Raw genomic sequence first — 18,048 nt, 5'->3', positions numbered from 1 at the left:
AACACCCGAGGGAGACCACGTGGATCTAGCAACGGCAGCAGACGACCCATCAACAGATATGGGTCCGTGAAAACAGTGGACTATGAGCAAATGTCACACAGTATGCTATCTGTCAATCAGACGCACCCACAGGTACAGATTCTCACAGTCACTTCCTTCCAAGAGGCGAATGGTCCATGGGTTAACATGTACGTCAATGACATACCCTTGAGAGTGATGGTAGACACCGGATCCCCATATACCATGGTGGATATTGAAACCTTTGTAAAGGTACTTTTTGGCAAGATCCATGATTTACGGAGCTCCTCAGTAAGAGCCACTGGGTATGGGAAAACACCCATTGACATCATGGGATACACCTGGGTCAAGCTCAAATTTCGGGACAGACAAACATACTGTAAGTTGTTCGTTGCCAAGAACGGGTCCTCCGTAGTAGGATGGGAAGAACAGGCGGCCCTCCAAGTGAGAATCCATCCCGGAGAAGATATCCCCATACTGAGTGTGCTCAAGAACGATACCGACATCAAGGCTAACTTGGCTGAACAATTTCCCAAAGTGTTCTGCGATAAGATTGGATTGCTCAAGGGCTTCCAGCACAGAATAATATTGAAAAGAGGTGCCGTTCCTGTGGTCCATCGGGTGCGTGGTGTGCCCTTTGGGACCAAGGCGGCACTCAAGGATGAACTCACACGCCTATGCAATGAGAACATTATACAACCCATAGAGAGTTCTGAATGGCTCGCCCCCATCGTCCTTGTAAAGAAACCCGACAATTCCATACGCATGTGCGTTGACCTAAGAGATCTAAACAAAAACATATGGGTTGATAGACATCCACTTCCCAATATAAGAGAACTTCTTTCAACCATGGAACCAGCAAGTTTTTTTAGCACCTTAGATCTCTCCTCTGCATACCACCAAATTGCCCTAGATGACAATTCGAAGGCCCTCACTTCTTTTGTCACACCCTTGGGAGCTTATATGTTCAACAGAATGCCGTTCGGGCTTGCTTCGGCCGCGGCGGTGTTCCAGAGACTCATGTCACATCTCTTTGGAGGTATTGATGGAGTACGATGCTTCCAAGACGATATTCTTATATCAGCCAGAACCGAGGAAGATCACGATGCCAAACTGATGGGCGTGCTACGGATAATCCAAAGAAGTGGACTCACCCTCAAGTTAGAGAAATGCAACATAAAGTGCAATCAAGTCTCCTATCTTGGCCACTCCATCGATGCCAGAGGCATCCGTCCCAAGAAAAAACTACTGGACACAATATTGAGCTTGGCTGAACCCACCAATAAAGACCAGTTGAAAAGTTTTTTAGGAATGACGGAGTACTACTCCAAATTCGTCAGTAACTATGCTAATGAGACAGAAAACATGAGGAAACTCATGAAGAAAAGTAGCAGATTTCAATGGTCCATAGATTGCAAAAACGAATTTGAGAGCCTCAAGTCTGACACCAATCAAGCTCCAGCTTTAAGCATGTTTGATTACAAGGCTAAGACAATAGTGTCAGTGGATGCCAGTAAGATCGGCCTTGGTGCAATACTAGAACAACAACAGAAGGGCAACATCGTGACCATCGCATTTGCATCAAGAGTGCTCAGGGATGCTGAGTTGAATTATTCCACCATTGAGAGAGAAGCCTTGGCTGTCAAGTGGGCCTTACAACACTTCAGAAATTTAATTTGCGGTCTACCCATTCTCTAAAAAACTGATCACAAACCTCTTGTCAACATCCTACAATCCAAAACGCCACACCTAATATCCCCTAGAATAAGACGCTGGTTCCTGGATGTGATGCAATATAATCTTCAGGTTCTCTACAATCCGGGCTCACTAAACCAAGCAGCAGATTGTCTCTCCAGACTAACCACCATTCAAGACAAGCCAGACACTGAAAATGAAGTTCAAGACGAAGACATCATAGCCACCATTCATTCTACTATTCCCTCCAATGAGTGGACACGCATCACCAAAGCCGACACGGAGCAACAAGAAATCAGAAGAGCCGTAATGAACGACTGGGAAGATGTCGGACAAGAGTTGGCAAACTTCACTCCATTCAAAGATGAAATATCCATTAACGACAACCATATCTTGAGAGGTAACAGAATAATTCCAGCCGTAGCACTCAGAAAGAAACTACTTGAACTAGCCCATGAAGGACACCTGGGAAGGAGTCTCACAAAGAACAGGATAAGGAGCAACACCAGGTGGCCCAACATGTGGAAAGAAGCAGAAGAAACAGTAAAAAACTGCAGTGCCTGCGCTTCCAGCGACAAATCGAAAACCTTAAGAAAAACACCACTTCAGCCGGTAGAAACCCCCAAACACGTATGGTCAAAGCTGGCCATAGACATCATGGGCCCTTTTGAAAATCTGGATGCTGAAAAAATATTCATCATCGTGATCGTGGACTACACTTCCAAATGGACCGAATGGGGTGTGGTAGAAACCAGCGCAACCACGAAAAAGGTCATTGACTTCCTAACAGAAATATTCAACAGGGAAGGTGACCCCAGAGACATAGGCCCTCATTACGACCCTGGCGGAGATCGTGGTGCAAAATGCACCATGGAGCACGGCGGAAAGCTGCCGATACCGCCATGGGGGTTGGCGGATATACCGCCCCATTCCGACCTTGGCGGGGCGGTAAATCCCCATTCCCCATTTTACCCTTCCCCATTCCAATTTTTGCCCCATAGGGTATAATGGGAGTGGGGAAGGCGTTAATTACGCCACCGTAAAATACGGTGGGGTAATTAACAACAAGGTCCCGTAGCGCCATGGATTTCTCCGCCCGGAAAAACCAGGCGGAAACCGCTCCATGGCGCTACGGGAACTCGTAGTAGGGCGGACGGGTCCGCCGCGAATACCGCTGGCGTAAACCCACTCCGCCAGGGTCGTAATGAGGGCCATAGTGTCAGACAATGGGTCCCAGTTCACCTCTTTGGAATTCCGCAAATTCCTTGCAAAGAAATGCATCAACCACATCACCACATCACTCTACCACCCTATGTCCAACGGATTGGTGGAAAGAATGAACAGACTAATAAAAAGTGTCATCCAACTAGCCACAGCCAATGGCATGCCATGGAGAGAAACCCTCAAGGAGGCCCTGCTCGCATATAGAACAACGCCGCATTCCACCACCAACTCAGAACCCTTCACCTTGATGCGTGGAAGAACAGCAACCAACCAACTGAGACCAGCATGGATTTTCTTAGATACTGGCGAAGCAAGAATAAACACAGAACGGAAGGTGGACATGGAACAAATCCATAGAAATATAAAAGAGAAACAAAGGAAGTACAAATATTACTATGACCATAAGAATGGAACAAGACAATTGACACTACAGGAAGGTGACTGGGTCTGTGTCAGAGAACCCAAGAAGATACTCAAGGGCGAATCGAAATTCAGATCCCCACAAAAAGTCACGCACTGCCACGGAAAGTCTGCCACTTTAGAGGATGGAAAGAGATGGTCCCACGACGATCTCGTGAAAATAACGAATGACAACCACAGACCTAGCACTTCCAAAAACAACCACAGTGATACTCGGTCAAGAGAAGATGTGAAAAGAACAACCACCGATACCTACAGACCCAGTACTTCCACAGACTCAAACGTTGGCAGAAGCTGGCACAGCGAACACCGTCCCAACGATGAGAGATCCTCAGCCAGAATCCTGTCGAGAAGGAACCGCTTCATCATCCACAATTTCAAGAATTATTTTGTTTATTATTGATCAGCATCTGTTCACCCCATTCACCCTGCATTTTCTTTTCCCAGTTTCCCCCCCCTTCCCTCCTTCCCAATTTTTTTTGTTTCCATAGATAAAGAGATGTTATATATACTTATGTCTATTTCCCATGCATTCCGTTCCACCAGAACGGAGAACGTTTGTCTCTTCGTTCCACCACGGAACGCATTGTTCATTCCCTCCCCGACTGCCCCAGCCTCCGGGGACCGTAAAATAAAGCTCCCACTTACCTCCACGGTGTCGCAGTTTATTACAGTCAGTCCCAGAAAATGGAGTTTAAAGTGGGAGTCTAAAAAGACAACCCTGTGTCACCGCACTAAAGGTGCTCTGTGACACACAGTAAAAAGATGATGCCTATGGAGTAGGTGAGACGCCATAATCCATGAGCACAAAATGTACAACACATATCCAAAAACACATGTAAGAGTGGGAAAAAAGGCTCACACTCTTACCAGGTGAAACGTTTAAATCCAAGAAATCCAGCACAGCTGCTGAGGGACTCAGTAGGTAAGGGAAATTAGCCATTCTGGAGAAATCTCCCTAATAGTAGCTTTTTTAGCTTTGGTGGAAATTAATAAGGGGGGAGGCTGAAACAGGCGATAGAAGATTGGCCTGTTTTTTTTTTTAATCAATGTTTGGGACCAAGAAGAAGCATTTCAGTTTAGGTTCCCAACATTGTTCCCTGGTCTAAGACTAGCATCTTCGTCTTTCTTTGCTGCTTAGTAACAGGAAAGTATTCCCCTGCTCCGGCTGTCACTAAATTGCATACTCTCTCTGACTAAGAGTTGATTGATGAACAGGATTTGCATGCAAGACTGTTCATGACCATGGAAGAGCTATTGTCCTTTTAGCACTTGTCCTAATTTCATTCACTAATTACACTGCGCTCGCCTAGCCTCAATCTTCTTGACCACTGCATAGAGCGAGCTCATCGGCCGCGAGGAGGCGAGAGGTGCCTCAAAATGCTCCAGCACTCTCTACACGCAGCTGCAGATAAGGGAAGCCCAATCTACCGGTAGTCATGAAGTTCAGGCACAAGCCCATCACCTGGAGGGTGCACCTAGCTGGAAGGTGGAAGGGTCGACCGGCTTTCAAGAGTGAGGATTGTGCACCTAATGACACGCCAGCGAATAATCTACACACACCAAGATGGTTGAACTCTTTAACCCATGGAGGTGGTAGTTCAGGACAGAAGGTGGGAATTCAGTATCCTTGGCAGAAGTTTACACATTCTAAAGACAGCCTGCATTTGGGCCATAAACTTGTGACCAGCCGACCAGAAGGAGGATATGAAATGTTGTGTGGGATAAGTGATTGCACCATTTCAACTGATATCAAACGTATTCTATGGACATGCATATGCTAGCTGTACCCAGAGCATCAGACACTGATCCAGCTCTCTTTTATCTGTTTGCACTCTTTCTCACTATTTCTGTCTCCCTCTATGTCTTTCCTCCATTTCTCTCTCACTCACTATCTGGTTCACTGTATGTCTGTGGGCGAGAATTGCATTGTCGGATGCATCCTAGCCCTTGCTGACAGAAGTACAGCTTGAGAAACAACACAGATATCTTGAAGGAGTGATGCTGTGTTCTTTATGGTTTGAAATAGAATCAGCGCAGCAGCAACAAATGGCTCCCTTAAATTAGGGAGTGGCTTGGTACTTGGAGACATACATTGTCATCACAGGCGTTCTTCATGAAAGTCGCCATCACATCAAGGGTATATAGTTTGTACTGGGGGAGGTAAGGATGGTGATGCCAGGCTCTGCCATTGTGCAGGGATTATGCCAGACCTTGTAAGGGACCAGGGTGCAAGACAGCACAGTCTACAAGTTTGTTAGCTCTTTTCTATGTTTTAATTATTAGCATTTTTTTCTACTATAGCATTTGTGCATATTATCACAAATGTGCGTTTTCAGCAGTACTACCAACCAACCAGTGGTCAGCACACAAAAAGAAACATTGCCTAGATGCTCACAGAAGAAATAAATCCTTGGTTTCAATCTGAGAGTGACCATTTCGAAGAGGAAATTACATTCTGAGAGAAAAAATGGAGTGTATTCTTACAAAAGAAGCTATACATAATTATTTTAAAATTTTTACTATCATTGTAAAGTGGCCTTTTTTAAACTATTCAATTATTTCGAACAATCACTTTCAGTTTATATTGGGGTCATAATAAGAACTTTAGACTTGTCTTAATAATCAAAGCACATTCTCAAAACCTAGAATAACCACATCAATGATTTTATGATAGAAGATTATCATTCCAAGATGGACAGTATCACACAATCCTATTGTACTCTTTTAAAGAAAAAAAAAACTATAGAAAAGGTAGAAGGGTAAAATAGCACCAATGAGGGTTCTGGCTGCTATGCACAAAATCAAAGAGAGTTTTGGGAACATAAGAATGACCACAGATCCCTTTTGACAAATATGTCTGTGACAAAAAAGGTTGTGTGCTAGAATCACTATGATTATAATGAACCATGGCTCTGTGGACATTTTACTTTTCACAACTCTCACCATAAAAACAAAGCATGTGTAACCATGAAACGTATATACTCATTTGTACTGCCTGACAATCTATCTATATACATAAAACAGAAAATATTTTCGTTTATTTGATTTGCATGATTACTCGTTAGGACCCTCCAGATGTCAATGGCAACATTACATGTGGACACCCCACCCCGTTTCACGGATTTCAGCCCCTGCACCCATGACATGGTTGTGGAATGGCGAAACATCAAGGTGGTCTTAGAAGGCCCGGGCAGAGCTCATTTCAAGCATATGGATGCGAGGAACAAAACTGTAAGGTCCCTATGTGAACTTGACAACCACATTTCAAAGGCCTAGGATGCACTGTTTCTGAGATATCTGCATGGCAATGCACTGCATCGCGCCAGGGTGAGGTAGGTAGAGTGAACAGAAGGTCCCATTATGTTGCAGCACACCAACTCTCCCCTCCACGTCTGCTCTAGGGAATGTAAGTCAGCCACAGGCTCCCATTCTCAGTGCAGAGTGCAAAGCACATCAAATAATAAGTGACTCGGAACAGCAGCCTACAGAATCATTTATTGACATAAGCGACTCACAACAGCGACCTAGAGCATCCGTGATTTTCAACACTTGATGAGAGTGTCATCATGTCTGTCTACAGAACCCATGCAGAGTACGGGTATATGTGCACCGCAACGTATGAAACCGGCGAAACATCAATGTGGTCATAGAAGGACCGGACAAAGTAAATTTTAAGCCTCTCAACGCTAGGAACAAAACTCAAACTTCCCCTTGAAAACCACATTGCAATGCCCCAGAACGCACCATTTCCAAGATATTTGCACAACAACGCAACTCATGAAATCAGCAAAACATTAGTGTGGTCATACAAGGACCGGACAAAGCTCAGTTTTAAGCATCTCTACGCCACGAACAAAACTTGTAAGGCCTAAAAAACCATGGTCAAATGCCCTAGGCTACACCATTTCTGAAGTATCTGCACTGCAAGGCACAAAATCGGCAGAACATCAATGTGGTCGTACAAAGACCGGAAAAAGCTCAGTTTTAAGCATCTCAACACCAGGAACAAAACTCAAAGGCCTTGAGAACCACATTCAAATTCCCTAGGATGCACCGTTTCTGAAATATTTGCACCACAACACATCGCACCATGGCAGGGTGAGGTAACGGGTGGGGAGAACGCACCGAAGGTCCCATCATGCTGCAGCACGCCAACTCTCACCTCCCCTCCACGTTGCTCTGGAGTATGTAACCAGCCACACGCACCCATTCTTAGTGGTGTTAACTTCAGAGTGCAAAGCACAGGAAACGATAAGTGACTCAGAACAGGGATCTATAGGATCATTGATTATCAACAACTGATGAGAGTGTTATTTTGTCTGTCTACTGAACCTTTGCAAAGTACGGGTAATTTTTGCTGGTTTGGATATAAAAATAAAATGCCTGTAAAATCTGCCACAACTTTAGGATACTTGCTGCTGGCTTTGGGAACTACACAGCATTTTACAAGAGGAGTGGCTAGGAGGGAAGGCAGATGCACAGACATCATTATGAAAATGAATATATAGAATAGGATTCGTGTTCCAATAGGGAAGCAGACCCAAAAAGCTGATACCTTCTCAATATGTTACCTGCACCCAATTTATTTTAGTTAATTACTTCAAAATTCAAAAGAGAAGAATCAGGAGGTTGTATACGTTGGCTATTAGGTCTGGCTCTAGCGCCTCCCATAACCCCAAACTATTGGCATAGGAGGAAAAGCTATGTGGTGGAAGGCATGCAAAGATGAACACAACCTGATGGGGTGGCTTGGCTATGTCCCTCTGCAGTGCATGCCCGTGGTCATGCTAATGATAGTGGGCCTCATCATGAATACGGTGGTCAAAATATTGCTAATACCTAGGGCTGAATTTTATATCATGAGTCCATGGATATTGTGAGGAACCTGAGGGCATCCTCACTTTGACGCCCCCTTTATCCTCTTCTTAGGTGGCCTGGGAAAGGACATCGCTCTTGGATCTCGACACTGTGGGTGTAGATGCGAGTGAGGGTCACCTGGCGAGAGGGACCCTAGGAAGTAGGGAGAGGATGTCTTTGGGTGAGGCATGGTATCTCCCCTTTCCTTGCCAGAATAAACCATAGCCTCTCCCTGACTTCATAGTTTACTGTCAGTTCCTCTTTCTTACACACAACCATTTCCCTTTAAAACTGGGACAAGTAAGAGGCGACTAGGAGTTATGCATACTCTCATTGTTTTACACCACTTTGGTATTGAGACGAGGAAGAGGACTACAGAGGAGTACCATTTCAAGAGTCGGGCATGTACAGCTAATGGCACTAATTGTGGTCAGGCAATTGCAGACAAGGATTTGCACCTACAGCAAGTTAATAGGCTACATCTGCATAAAAGGAGGAACTGCCAGCAGAGAGTAGAGAGAAACCTGCCTGAGGACAGGACGCAGCTGCCATTGGAGGAGGCTGGAAAAGGGCCAGAGGGAAGGACGCCAGGTGCTGCAGGAAGGTGAAAGTGACACCAGGACCCGAGTAGGCTGTGAGAGGAACGAGATGCCAACAGCCTCCTTTGCCTTGTGCCTACAGCCAGAGTTGCGGGGCGCTGTAGACTCTGAAGCCATACAAGCCGCTGGTAGCATCCGTAAGGGAAGAGCAGGGTTGCTTACAGAATGCAGCGAGGTTCGAGGAAGACTAGGGCTGCTCGCTGGGCTCCCGATAACCACACATGGAGCCAAAGGAAGCAAGAACGAAGAGAGAAGATGCCTTGAGGAGCGGCCGAGTAACGGTGAGTGGAATAAAGGAAACGCTCATACCGGGGCACTCCAGGGGTGATAGAAGGGCATATGGGAATGTCAAACAAACTGAAACCTGTGACAAATGGTCTTAGAACGCAGATTGAGTTTGTGAATACCGAGCAAGCTGCAAGTTGTTTTGAATGTATTTTAATTGAAACCAGTGATATTGAATACCGAACTAAAGGAAACTTATGACGAATATATTAACAAAGTGGAAAACAAGTAATGAGCATTTATGAAGCACATGAAAACCAAGTGATGCGCACTTGTAAGCAAATAACTAACATTTATGAACAAGGTGAAAGCAAATGATGAGCACTTATGAATACTGTGAAAGAAAGGTGGTTGAAAGGTTGAACACCAAAGAATTAACTTACTCCATCCTTACATTTAAGAAAATAAATCATTTTATTTAGAAAAGTAACTGTGTACTCTGTGTCTTACTTTATAATGACTTCACAATATGCAGAATTAGCCTTTGTGGTAACAGTAATTCGACCCAATGGAATTAGTGCAATAATCCATTACAATATGCTAATACCTTCAATTTTGTCGAGAGAAAGATGACTGCGTCATCTGCAGCATCGGCCCCTCCCCCACCTTCACCTCCACATCGAAGGAATGATTGGAGAGCAAGATTCATGGAGCCTTTCCCCATCTCACCGCTGTATCATGGAAGTAAAAGGTGGTATTCACTCAGACAACCGTATCGGTCTTGTCTTGAAGTAATCAGAGAAGAAGTAGATGTGCGGAATCAAGAAGAACTGAGCCTGGTGTGACTAGGGTGCCGAAGAAAATATCATCCTTGTAGAAGCTGACACACGTAGATGCATTAGACACGAAGCAGACATACACCTACCATGAAGCTACAGAAAAATAGGTTAAACTGCACTTAGACATGAAGAATATGCTTGTACTCAATAGGTTAGAAAACATAAACACTCTATATGCTGAAATGAAAGACACACAAGAAATACACATAAAAGCATGCTTAAAATGTAAAAGAAGCTACAAGAATGAGTGGTCATATAAAACAAAATGGACAGCAAGATTACAGTCAAATGAATGGAAGACAATGGGGGAGAAGCAGGGCCCTCAAGCAGAACTGACCTGCTGAATTAGCTAATATCAAGGGGCCAAGCAATGCAGAAGCCAGCAGCTCAACCCCTGCCAGGGTTACAATGGAAAGGGGAGCTTTGCGCCGCCACCAAGGAGAACGGAAGATAATGCCCAAGGATGTACACATTTCTCTTAGATTAAGTCCAGGAAAAACAACACAGTGAAAGACCAGATGCTCATTAATCAAGGATATAATATTGAAGGGAAGTGACTCGACCAAGTTTCTAGAGGACAGAAAGGGTAAAAACACCTATAAACAAATGGATCATTTTCCCAGTAAAAGGCAAGCAAAATGAGTCAAAACCCGGTGTTGCCACACATGACCAAGAGTTTAAAACAGTGTCTATTAATTAAGGCAAGATTCAGAATGCACCTGCCAACAACTCATTAAAGGTTCTCAGAACTACGATATGGGACAAGATCAAGCTCAAAGCTGGAAGGCCTGGCTCATGGCCTAGAGAATTAGAGATGCCAAGGTTTAATTGGGAAAACGGCATGTTGTTGTCTCCCCCTACCAGTACAGTTACTAATGTGTTGTTGACCCTGCCAAGTGATCAAGGCTGGAAAAGGCGATGCCAACCAATCTATAACCTCAATTCAAGATATCTCATAAGTAAATCCACCAGCCAAACCAGAGGTAAATAAATTACATGTTCTCTAATATCAATTTAGAGGTGGTGCCAGGTGGAGCCATCAGATATAGGAGAGCCAATGAAAACACTAACCACTATAGCTTCCATATGTATACTGTTCTCTGAACCAGTCCCGTAACTTGTATGTTTTTGTAACCAAGATTGGGACGTGACGTCCATGATGACATATTTTCAGTTTTTAAACCATTGTCATGTTCGACAAAGCTGAGAGCTCTTATGGCTGTCCCTGTTTTACATGACTGATAATAAAATAGTCAAAAAATAGTCATAGGCGTCTTTCTCTGAGAACGAAAGCAGCTAAATTACCTGTTCTTTGGGAAGGTACCCACTAGAGAGTCCACAGCCACACTTTCGCTCACTGTACCTTTTACAGAAGGGAAATATCCATTTGCATATCAGTCTTTGTCCCGCCCACATGGGCAAACGAGCACTGAAATGCTATGGCAATTCTCTTCTGAACAAGAGTACCAACAGCAACCCCAGACACGTGTTTCAGCCGTGTTGGGCCTCATCAATGAGGTGGAGCTGTGCCTCTCTGAGCACAGTGAGCAAGGGGTCCACGTTTGGATGACCCTAGGAAACTTAGGGTGACTAATCCTAGGTCCCTTAAACAATCAGAAAATCGCCCATAGGTGCCCCTATGCGAGAACAAACATGGCTAAATGACCTGTTCTGATAATAAAACAGTCAAAAAATAGTCATAGGCGCCTTTCTGTGAGAACGAACGCAGCTAAATGACCTGTTCTTTGGGAAAGCACCCACTTGAGAGTTTGCAGCCACACTTTACCTCACTGTACCTTTCCCAGAAGGCAAATATCCTTTTGCATATCAGTCTTTGTCCCGCCCACACGGGCAGTCCAGCACCAAAATGCTATGGCAATTCTCTTCTGAACAAGAGTACCAACAGCAACCCCAGACACGTGTTTCAGCCATGTTGGGCCTAATCAGTGAGTCCACTGCAGGGATTCATTATGTGAATGCAAGAGAATTTATATTGACATTATCAGGACAATTAGTACAACAGGGCATACCCACAGATCCTGAAGTGTTCCAATATGGAGTGAACCTTTTTCTAGCATGGCTTCCTGGGATAATGGGGAAGGTGTTTCACTTACCTGCAGAATTCTTATTCAGGTCAGAAATCCCCATGTACGAGTAGCTAGAACTAGAAACAGTTATAGTGAGAGACGAAAGGATTATCCTCCATGGGACAGATGAGGATGGGATAGCATGGCTAGCAGCGGTCACTTGGATGAAAGGCCCAGAGTGATGGATTTGAAAGTTGGTGAACTATTCAGGGATGAGGATTTCAGACAATGAAGTGGCAATTTGCGTAGCTCTCACATACTGGATGAAAATAGAAAAAGGGAAGTGCCACCGAAGATGGCATCGATAAAAAAGACACTGTGCTTTTTCCACACATATTTGACGCAGGTACCAAGAATACTGTGGACCCATAGTCCTTACAATATCGGCCTGCTGAAAGAAGTAGTGGCAGTTAAAATTAAATTGAAGCAAGCAATGATCTTACCCAGTGTCGAACAGTACCCCAAGTCAAAAGAAGCAGACAAGGGCCTATGTGAAAAGATTTCAGCCCTAGTGAAACAGGGAATACAGTTACCATATATATATATATAGTTACCCAGGTAAAACAGCAGTGTCCTCAGTGAAAAAATCACCAGGGTGATCATGGAGATTTATCCAGGATTTACATCCCTTAAACAACATTGTTGAAGCTGAGTTTCCATTGGTCCCGAACCAGCCATGACACTGTGTAGCATCCCATCTAAAGCAAAGTGTTTCACAGTAATAGACCTAAAGAATGCATTCTTCTCGACCCTCTGCATGACAAATCACAAGACCTGACCTCATTTTCATACTGAAATTAAAAAAACTGTGAGAGAGGCATGGTATCAAGAAAGATGACACAGACAACAACAATATAGTTCTACCAAACTTTATTAATAATCAGGATGGTATAATGCCTAACTAACCCTAAACTATGGCAGGATTTCTCTGCCTAAAGAAACCTAAAGCATGTCTAGGTCAGTAAGTCCATAAGCAAAAAGTCTGTCTGTATCAAAACATATGCTTGTCTTCACAACTACAACAAAACTAGTGGGGAAATGCTGCCAACCAAAATGTTGTTCTAAAACAAATGATCATGTAATAGAAAGGTAAGTGCCTTGAAAGTTCTCTTATTCAAATTCAATACAGTTCCAATAGAACTTTTTTTCAGCAGGGACTGAGCAAGCTCTGAAGTTATCTTCTGTAGATTTGCAAATATCACAGTTCACGTCAAAGGTGTCTCCTTTCCCCAAATTCAAACGCAACAAAAGTTCATACACAACACTGTAGCCTTGGGACTCCCTTCCCAAAGAGTCATTTCCAGCAGTTAATTTTTTACCAAATTGTTATAGGATTATAAATTCATGAGAGAATATTAGGTCTGCTCTACCCATCCTTTAATTAGCTTCACCAATGTTTCACCCCTCTTCAAACCTTTTTGTGGCTTCAGGTCTAGGCGCAGTTGTCAGTCCACACAGTCCACCCAATACAGGTCAAGCAACCATCAACCACATATCTTGCTCATGATTGGAGCCTTGATGTTAGCAAAGTTGATCCAAGGAAACGTAATGGTCTAGGCGCAGTTGTCAGACCGCAAGGTACACCCATCACTGGTCACGCAACCATAAGTTTCCTATAGCTGATTTTTAATGGTTTATAAGTCTCTCACTTTACTGTGGTGGTGTCTCTTTGGCAATGATGGTGTTATCCAATTTCTGTTGTGTGGGTTCATGCAGCCACTCTTGCCAAAGTCAGAAATATATACAAGTGTTGACTGTATGGGCTCAATAGCCCCTCTCATGTCGTTGGGCTCATTAGCCCCTTGTGTTGTAGTCAATCTTTAAAATACATAAGCCTAAGGCTTTATCGTTACGTTCAGCTTTCAAGATTGCAAGTGTTCCCTTTTCATTATTTTTGGTATTCAAGATTGCAAGCATTCAGCTTTTCATCATGTTCGGTATTCAAGATTGCAAATGTTCAACTCTTCGTTATGTTCAGTATTCAATATTGCCAATGTTCAACTTTTTGTTATGATCGGTATTCAAGATTGCAAGCATTCAGCTTTTGATTACGTTTGGTATTGTGAGGCAGGCATAGTATCACAAGTTAGACACAGACACAAAGATACAAGTTTCAACACATTTATAAACTTTTGAATGGGGTTGGAGACTTCCTAGCTGGCCCTAATTCTAGAATGGGAGTAGTCTCAACCATCAAAGTAAAATAACGTGGTCCATGTCAGTCAAACAAAGGAAAAAGTCTATATCAGAAACCTTTACTTGCCCTCACTCTTTACAATAACTAAATGAGGGAAAATGTACGTAAATTAAAAGAATGTGTCAAAAGAAACTCAGAATGGCAACGGAGTTGGCTCACAACTCCCTTTTTCCAAGTTTATGTCAATGTGGTTCTTTAAGTATTCTTTCAAGGTGAGTAGTAGGCTCACAAACTATTCCTGCATTTTACCTGGGAGATCTAGTCCTTATAAGATGTTTTACTAGAACATGGAACAAACCTAGCTTCGACAGCCCCTTTCTCATAGAAAACACCACCCCTAAAGCATCTAGGTTCAAGGAAGACGAGCTTGGCTTCACTGCAGTGACATGAAATCCTACAAAAGCGAGATCCCCCACTGGTACCCCCTCACCCTCCCAAAGCATAAGAAAAGGAGGAAGTGACGAGAGTGCTGATGAGATCGGCTATGAGGATCAGACAGCAGCTCACAGGAGAGCAGACATAGAACACTGCCTTTTCTTCACCCAAGAGCCTATACCTGCACAAGCAAACAGCGTGCATGTGACTCAACCATCATCCAATGCCAACCCAGAAAGGATTATTCCAGGCAATCTTTTTCCATATAGTCAATTCTTACACAGCTCTCCTATCCTGAAATATCATGCTGGTGATGCTCTGTAAAGATTCTAAGACTTATTCTACTGTCCAGGGAATACTTATGTCAAGTATTATGCAATTGCTGTTGCACTAGGATTGTCTAGTACCATAAGTGTGCCAATTTTCCTTGCACTTGCAGACACTTACAGCTGGAGTTTAAAGAAGAGCTAATAAGGAACGGTACTGTCATTGAAAAAACAAAAACAAAATGGGTATCTTTACCTTCGTACGATATATGCTCTTAGCGCGAAAAAACAGCCAAACACACATGCTCCTTTCCAAAAGGTGGACACAGTAGCAATTATGCTTATAGCTGCATTATTTACATTCTGTTTCTTTTATTTATTTGCCCTTTTTGCCTTACAAGAATTGGTTCTTTACCAAGAACCCCAACCAGAGCATTCTAATATGACCCTGGTTCCTATAGTGGACCAAGTACATTTCCAACCTGTCCCTGTTGTCACCAGTCAAAGTAAAAAACTAAAAAGAAGTGCAATGGAATATTGTCATCAAGTAAGTACCTATATGGCCGACTCTACATGAGTTCCTAATAACATCTGGCATCAACACATGACTTGAGTGGGAGGGAGATGGTTCTATGTGATTACAGAGAATACATAACAGAAAAGGCAGTTTCAGCTAAAACAATAACAGTGAAAAAATATCTCTCACCCCCATATCTATTTTTAATACTTTTTCGATGTTTTTTTGAGGTAGCTTTAATCAAACCTTATCATCAAACTTTGCACTCAAAGTGCCTGCCAGTGTTTTTTCAAAGCAGTCTTCTGAGAGTTAATTGGAGTTGTAAACGTGCTACTGGTGTAATAATAATGTCTTAGCCAGCCCTGCCTTCAGCCACTCAATTTATAAGCGCTATGAGTGTCCTTGGAGTTCCTCAAGGATCCTGTGTCTCCCCTACACTATACAATGGGCCTCATTACAATGTAGGCGTTCGGGGGTTAATGGCGGCGGTAGAGCTGCTAGCGCCGTTAACCCCCTACCGCCTCATAACGAGGTCTGCTCGCGGGTCCCGCTAAGGACGCCTGGTAGAACCAGGCGTCCTTAGCGGGTCCCGCGAGCAGACCAGGATGCTAACAATGAGATCGTCATTAATGGGCACATTGTTAGCATCCTCCCATTCCCATTGAGCCCTATGGGGGCTCAAATGGGGATGTACCGGGTCTGGGTTCCTTTAATGGGGAAATACCAGGCCCTCCAAGGTCGGAATAGCCCGGTATTTCCCATTCTGGGAACCCGGTACCCGGTATGTGGGTAGCCATGCCGCTAAAAGCGGCATGGCTCCCTCCATACTTCTAATGAGGCCCAATGTGTTTACTAAACCCCTCTTTGACATCCTGGACCGTCTGGGTGTCATCTACACCAACTACAGATGACACCCAGACACTTATCCCTTTATCTGGCAAGTATGACTTGGACAATGACTTGCTAAAGGAAATTTACCTCATCATTCAGGCATGGATGGCTACCCATAGCTTGTGCCTGAATGACAACAAGACTGAAATTCTCATACTAGGCGCCCCCATCTAGCTAAACAAAATTAACCCTAAATACACCTTGTTCAATATAGACGGCAACCTGATCATTACTGCTAAGGAAACTAAAATATTAGGCTTCCATCTAGACTCGGCCTTAAACCTCAAGAAACAAGCTAACGCCACTGCGACAGTGACCGCTTATACCTGCAAATGTATCCATGCTTGTAAAAACTATCTCTCTACCAACAGTCGCATGATCCTTGCACGAGCACTAATCTTGTCCAAACTTGATTATTGCAATGCTCTTTATGCAGGTGCAAATAAAAAAGTACTAAACAAACTCCAAACCTTGCAAAACAATGCCCTAAAAACTGCAATGGGCATCCCAAGAAAGGCCCACATCTCCGAAATAAGAAGAAGCTACAAATGGCTTTCTATCCAGGACAGAATATACTTTAAACTTGTCTCCATTTCCCATAAATGTCTTCATAACGCTGCCCCCAAATACCTCATAGACAAAATTGTTCCAAAAACATCATTCAGACCCATGAGATCAGCTAACTCTTGCTGCATTGTCTCACCGCCAGTGTTCCCTCTAAACTTTGCGCATGTGCGCTTGCCCAGCTTCCTTCTGGGTGCCGCTCAGAGGATTTTTAGCAGCGCACACAGACAATTCTCACCTATTCAAAATATTTAATAAGGCACAAGCAACAGCAATTAATTGAAATTTGATTTCTCTTAAAATAAACAACTAGTCTTGATATTCTGCTAATCTGCATTACACCACTATGCAAGGATGACCGTAAACACCTAAATTCCCTAACAGCAAAATACACACATAAGAGGTTAAAAACTAATATAAGAAACTGGCTCCATGAACAGAAGACTCTAACCAATATGCCTGCACACATTAATCAAATAATGTCCCCTTCCAACCCATGAACCCTAAGCTTGATTCTACCACACTTTGACCTTCTGCCCCAGAACACAGTAAGATCGTAACGGACAACCTTGACTCCAACACTCTTGGCTTTGCGAAAGGTTAGCAGACGTGTACCTAAATCCACTTGTTTTATGTTTGTTGTAATATGAATAATATGAATAGAGTTCACGTGCCAGAATGTCTGTTACTCATTGTACCTCACCAAAAGCGTCACCCACACAATACAATCGAAATATCGGATACTGACTGTAGGTAAGCAGGCTACCTGGATGTGTAACCTTGTCCCATTCTTCCTCTTCTTTGTACATATGTCACACAAGTGCTTTGAAGCACCCCCCTTGCAAGTTAACGAATTATAAAACTCAAATATTAATTTCCCCTCTAAGGATTTTGAGAAGACAAATGTGATGCTCAGTATCTCCTACTTTAGCATTACTAACATTACCCCATAAGTGGAGAGCAACATTGCAATATCATTTATTTTAACTACAAGGGATAATGGATATGGACGATGCCTGGGGTTACTCGTCCATAGTATCAGGGCTACGGATATTCAGACAAGAGAATGCTTTTCACACAGTCTGCCTCGTTTCCAAGTGTTCAGAGTTCCTTTGGGCATAGACCGTCACACATTATATGGTAACTCGCTGCTATGCAAAAACTGTTTCACTGAGCACTGTGTAATCCTACAAAATTATATAAGGGTGGGGTATGTTGCAAACAATCTCGTATGCACTGCAAAATAATTGCGTACATGCAGAGTCATGACA

Source organism: Ambystoma mexicanum, chromosome 10 (assembly GCF_040938575.1).
Source record: "Ambystoma mexicanum isolate Mex_15411 chromosome 10, UKY_AmexF1_1, whole genome shotgun sequence".
Taxonomy (NCBI): Eukaryota; Metazoa; Chordata; class Amphibia; order Caudata; family Ambystomatidae; genus Ambystoma; species Ambystoma mexicanum.
The sequence above is the reverse complement of the archived record's forward strand: the minus strand, read 5'-3'. Positions refer to the sequence as shown.